Source organism: Gossypium raimondii, chromosome 6 (assembly GCF_025698545.1).
Source record: "Gossypium raimondii isolate GPD5lz chromosome 6, ASM2569854v1, whole genome shotgun sequence".
Classification (NCBI taxonomy): domain Eukaryota; kingdom Viridiplantae; phylum Streptophyta; class Magnoliopsida; order Malvales; family Malvaceae; genus Gossypium; species Gossypium raimondii.
In genome coordinates, this window is record NC_068570.1 from 48,722,739 (window position 1) to 48,729,310 (window position 6,572).

Here is a 6,572-nt window from a genome sequence, read left to right on the forward strand (position 1 = left end):
CAAATCATGCAATAGATAAGTTTCAAAACTATACCAACATTCAATCTTAACAAATACATAACACCTATGTCCATGCCACAAAATTGGCCTTTAAAATGATTGAAAAACTACCAAATCAATAACGGGATAGTGTGAGCTTCCGGATGATCTTCTTGACATGTTCCACAAAGTGGCAATCTACAAGGAAAGGGAGGCAATGGAGTAAGGATATTGAATACTTAGTAAGCTCATATGAAATTTACTTAACTTACCTAACATTACAAAAAACTAAACATTTATACACTTTGGTAATCAATATGGCATCATTTGGCATACTTTAAAGTATCATATGCATATCGACATATACAACCAATAGGCTAGCTCAAAACTTTGCACATCATGATCATTAAACAATAAATCATATTCAACAATGCAATTTGAAACCATGTATAGCAAAAATCATATTCAATTTGGAAGCACATGTAATTCAATTCATATTCGATCCATTTCAATAATTCCATTTCTATTAAGTTACATTTTCGCCCAAAAGAACCTTAGTAAATCAAACTCAGATACACGGGACTATATTGTTCACACAAGCTAACAGTGATCAGGGTTGCTCACCCAAGCTAAAATCATATCGAGGTTACCAATCTAGGCTAAACCAACAATATATATAAATTACAAATCCTGAACAAATGATGGATTCCAAATAACCATGAAAATCCTTGATCGTTTCTATATTTGACTCTAACGACATGCCATGCGTATCCTAATCCTTTACTAAGTGCACAAGGGTATTATTATTGTAATCAAATCAAATCAATCCCTGTAATAGTATATACATGTCATACCAATCTTATAAATATTTCATGTCCATTTTGGTACCTTGTACCTTTTCACAAATACCATAGATTTCATGCTTTGTAATTTATTCCAATGGGAAGAAAAGAAAACCGGTGAAAGAGAAGGTGACCCACAGTGGTTGTGGTGGTGGACACGACAGCTCATAGTGGCGCATAGTGGAAGAGGAGAGGGGAAACCAATAGGAAAAGAGAGGGAAAAAATGAAAAAAATGGATATTAGGGTGCAAAGGGGGGATGGACAGTACAAGGGGTGGTGTAGCTTGGTCAACCATGACCAGATTCAATGCACCACAAGCTTATGGCAAGGGAGTGAGACAAGGAGGGAAAAAGGGGATGCGTTTCATTTTAAAAAGGAAAATTTGACTTGTTAATGGAGGAAAGGGATCCTCTCTATATAGTAACATAGGTGGATGACAAGGCTGGCTAGCACATGCTAAAAATGTGTAAATATTAAATAAAAAATATGCACAAAAAGGTTGGAACTAGATACCTCAAAGATAGCTAAGGAGCTTCCTACCACTAAGCCACAACACTTCCTTATTTTCAATTATGCGAGAATAATTTTAAGACATTAGAGCTAGCAGATTCACCTTCTTAACTAAATTAAATTAATTAAGAAAATGGGATGTGACAAGGGATATAAAATAATAAAAGAAGAGGAGGGTGTGAGACCCAAGAGTGGACGGCCAGGACCAGACTAGGGTCTAATACCGCCAATAAATAATTTATAATGCATAAGGCATGAGCCTTTTCAACTAAGTCCGCAAGTTCTTCTATGAAATTCAGAGAGTTAATTTTTGAGCAAGAAATATCAATTATTAAAGATTTATGCAATTTTACACGTATTTTATTTACAAATCTCACTAAGTTCTTCGAACTTATAAAATTTACTACTTGAATGCAGGATAGGTTAATACTTGAAAAAATGGAGAGGGATTGAGCCAAACTCCGCTAAAGTGGAGTGGTGCGCGATAGCTATTCATGTATATAGAGGGGTACCCGTAAAGGCCTTGCCTCAGGATTTAAGATGATTATATTCGTTATCAAGTTGTAAACTAAACATTGTAAATATTTGTGGGAATCAAAGTCGTAGAAATTTCTCACCAATTTTGTATAGGTTTAAATAACAGTTAGATTTTTTAATTTAAGTTGTTCAAGCATGTAATTAAAATAGACACAGAAGTATCATTAAGGTATTTGGGTTAGTGTAGCATCCGGTACCTGGACTTGGCGATCAGGTTTGGAATAAGGTGTTACGTAATTTAGGTATGGAATGATTATAATTTGTATGCTTTGAAATGTTCAATTTAGGTTATTTTACATATGTCTTGAGACCTTAAGAACAAAAATGATTGTTTCATGCATTTATGGGTAAAGGTCTCGAGACATTATGGTTCAAATAACAGTTAGATTTTTTAATTTAAGTTGTTCAAGCATGTAATTAAAATAGACACAGAAGTATCATTAAGGTATTTGGGTTAGTGTAGCATCCGGTACCTGGACTTGGCGATCAGGTTTGGAATAAGGTGTTACGTAATTTAGGTATGGAATGATTATAATTTGGATGCTTTGAAATGTTCAATTTAGGTTATTTTACATATGTCTTGAGACCTTAAGAACAAAAATGATTGTTTCATGCATTTATGGGTAAAGGTCTCGAGACATTATGGTTCAATTCTTGAGACATAGGTCACTATGTCTTGAGCTAGCTAAACATCGAAGCTAAATTAGATTTGTCATGTTCCAAGTCTTGAGATAAGAACCCATTTGACTTAAGACTTTTAAACATCAAAACTAGAGGCTTGAAACAGGGGAGCTATACCTCGAGACTTGTTTTGAGACATGAACCCCATTATATCGAGACATTCCAACATCAAAGAAAAAAATATAAAGTAGGGGAAGCATGTCTCGAGGCATCATCTACAAAAATTATTATTTTAATTTGGATTATAACCCTAACTCTGTGTTTGACTCTGTATAATCCCAAATCCCTTTAAGTGAGACTATTGGATATCTATTATGCATGTTTATGTTTGAAATTGGAAATGTATGAGATTTATTAAGATTTTATGTTAAATTGCTTAGCGGATTGAATGAAATATTTTGATTTGCTTTAGCAATGAATTTGATGTCTTGCATTTGGATTTGGCGATCGGGTCAGGTGTGGGGTATCACACATTACCTGGCTAGAGAGGGCTATGCATTCTTTGAATAAATTGGCCTTTATGGATTTATTAGTGTTATTATGGAACCTTTGGAACTAGAGGAATAATGTGGTTATATAGGGTCGAACTACAATGCCATATCTGATTTTAGATCAGGCAATATAGGGGCTTAGTGATGAATTTTGTATCCATAACTTAATGCCTATGCTTCCGGTGCACGTACAAGTTGTTTCTTGGGTGCCTTTATATGGGTAGAATCTAAAGTTCAATGTTGATTTTGCATTGAATCTTGTTGGTCAGTGAGTGATAACTCTTGAAAAGAGTTATATTTTAGGCCTCTAGATTGAATTAATTATTTGAAATTAAGTAAATATGTTTTCATTTTTAGGATATTTTTAGAACATTGCATAACAAAGCTTGGATTATGCTATAAATGTCATTATTTTTTACTAGGGAAGAAAGGTTTTAGTTATTTTTCGCAGCAGGTGCAAGATTAAGATGAGAAGAGAGAAAGGAGAAACAAAATGAAGGAAGTGAAATATTGCCATGGTAAAATGTTGGTTAGATTGCCAACAAGAAGGCCATGGCAATTCCAGAAAGATTACGCAACACTCGGTTCACATCACTCTCAGCCTGGTGTACTTCTACCAGATAAACCACCCTGAAAAAAAGGAAGAAAAAGGTGTGTGCTGAGAGGGAGGGACCTACCCTATAAAGGAGGAAAGAAAAAATAAATGAGGAGAGGAGGGTTTTAGGGAGAGAGGAATTGGAGAGCAGTTTTTCTCTGCATCAAATTCTCGTGGAAAATTTTAGAGAAAAGAAAAGAGAGGGTAGCAGCTTACAAAGCAAAAATCACTAACACAAGGAAGGGGAAGAGAAATTTGCCCTGGGTTTTGCATCAAATTTCAATATTAAAGTGAAAGTTGGAGTAGCGAAAGCTTCCTGCAATTCTGCTTTTGTTTTCTAATTTGAACTTTGTGATTCGTAAACTTGAATGATGATGTTGAATTGTTTTATTTTGGATTTGAATGTCCAATCCATGAGCTAAATCTCATTGGGTTTGAATTATTTGGGTGAATTTTTACTATCTTTAATGCCCATGGTCTGATTTTGAGTAGATTATTGTTTCATTTGATTTGTGATTATTTTAAATGCATTGATGCAAGCTCCAGATATATATGATTGTATGGTATATTTTTAGATGTTATTTAATTCTTAAAAAGATTAAATAAATTGGATTATTATCAGTTGATATAGGCGAGTTTTCGAATGAATATTCGCAACACTCTAGACTTAGAAGTTGTGATTTGTACAGGGAAAGGAAGAATGGTTTGGATATCATTCTTGAGTTTTATAGACATACAAAAACTCAGAATGATAGCTTAAAGTCTGGCTCTCAAAAGAAGCAGATTGCAGTAGTGAATCCTTTAGCAGTAGAATGGTCAAGATTTTGTCACGACATTATTATGATATAAAAATAAAACCTGAGTAATTTCAACATTTATCATTCAATAGTACAAATCCTCCCCACTTATTCTTTGAGAATTTCCATAGCATTTCAATTGCCCTATCATTTTCTCATTCATAATTGATTTTATTAATCCATTCATTAAGTCTCTTTATTAGTTTTTCTTATGCTCCTTTTGCACAGTTTAATTAGTCAAATTAATAGTAATAGCATAACAATTTTTCAATCAATTTCGATTCCTATGGAGACGATACTCACTCACCACTTTATTACTTGAGTCTACCTCTTTAATTTTGTTAGTTTAGCTTAATTAGTTGTTTTGATTTTTTTTTTCAAGATTTTTTTTTGTGCATGAGTAAAGATATTTCTGCACTTGAAGAGTAATCTTTTAATCCAAAAATTGAGAGAACCTTAAGAAGGAGAAAAGAATTGCGAAAAATGGAAAGAATTAGAAATGATCAGGTTAGAGAAGAGCCATTACATCAAAATGGAAGGGATGCTGATATTCCTCGAATAATAGATGACAAAGATAGACCTATTAGAGAACATGTAGTGCCAATCTTGGATGATCTGAATCTAGGAATTTTCAGGCCGAATATTCAAGCTCAACATTTCGAGTTAAAGCCGGTGATGTTTCAAGTGTTGCAAACTGTAGGGAAGTTTAGTGGATTGCCTACTGAAGATTCATGGTTGCACTTAAGACTCTTTCTGGAAGTCTACGATTCATTCAGGCAGTAAGGTGTTCCTCAAGATCCCTTGAGATTGAAATTATTCCCTTATTAATTGCGAGATCGTGCTAGAGCATGGTTAAATGCATTGTCGTCTGGTACGGTGGCATCTTGGAATGAAATTTGTCAAAGGTTTCTACTAAGATATAATCCTCAAAACATAATGCCAAATTTAGGAAAAATATCACGTCCTTTCGGCAATCTGAGGACAAAACATTATATGAAGCATGGGAATGATTCAAGGAGTTAATTAGAAAATGTCCAATGGATGGTTTTCAACATTGGACGCAAATGGAAATGTTTTACAATGGATTGAATGTGCATACAAGAATGGTGGTTGACACATATGCCAATGGGACTTTGCTCGATAAATAATATAAAGAGGCATATGAAATTCCGGAGAGGATAGCAAACAATGATTATCGATACCCCACTACAAGAGTAGAGATTGGTAGAAGAGTTGTTGGAGCAATGGAACTTGGTGCGATTACTTCCCTAACAGCTTAGGTATCATCTTTAACGAATATGATTAAAACACTAAAAAGACTAGCTGCAGTGCAGGAAATGAAAGCAGCTAAGTTAGCATGTGTTTATTGTGGAGAAGATCATGTTTTTGATGAATGCCCATACCCAGCTTGGATGGCAGGTCGAATACTGAGATGCCACACCACCGTCTCACGTCAATTTCATTGTAATTATCAGAGTTGAAATACATGCAATTTTGTTTTACATTAATTATTCTAGCATTTATGAGAATATCAAGTCATGCAAGCTTAGTTTAGCGTTTAATCATACTAACATACGACAAACAAACATAAAATGTACATATCTTGAGCATTGGGACCACTTGGCAAATTTTTCCAAAAATGTTACGTAGGTATCGATACCACCTCTATGGTATCGATATTTCCTTTAAGTGGAATCGATACCACCTAGAAAATCGATACCAAACTAGCATACTATTTCTTGCCAAATTTCAAAATATCAAAAAATATTGGTACCTTTCGCAAGGTATCAATAATTACACCATGAGTATCGATACTTGGGCCAAGGTATCGATACCAAATCTCTATTCTAACTTCTTGCACATTTCAAAACATAGGGGTATTGATTTTAAAACCTGATTTTCGATACCTCTGCTCTAGACCTTAAAAATGCAGCATACATATGCAATTAATCTATTCCAATTCAGTTTCTAAATATCATACTTCAATTAGTTCGACAAATAATCATTCAACGACCTAATTAATAGTTCAATATCACAAAACAATGTTCGAGCAATTAATGTCAATCCATTCTCATGTTCATGAACCCAAGCATACCAATAACACGTAATCCTTATAAACTGAACTGAAAACTAGCATAA

At 34.1% G+C, this 6,572-nt stretch overlaps 1 non-coding gene across 1 annotated transcript; it reads right to left on the reverse strand.

Annotated features, from left to right (window-relative positions):
* Nucleotides 1-5,374: 5,374 nt before the first annotated feature.
* LOC128042130 (small nucleolar RNA R71) lies at nucleotides 5,375-5,481 on the reverse strand. Its single transcript, XR_008197336.1, has one exon. It is a non-coding gene; the product is annotated as a small nucleolar RNA R71 (small nucleolar RNA).
* Nucleotides 5,482-6,572: the final 1,091 nt, after the last annotated feature.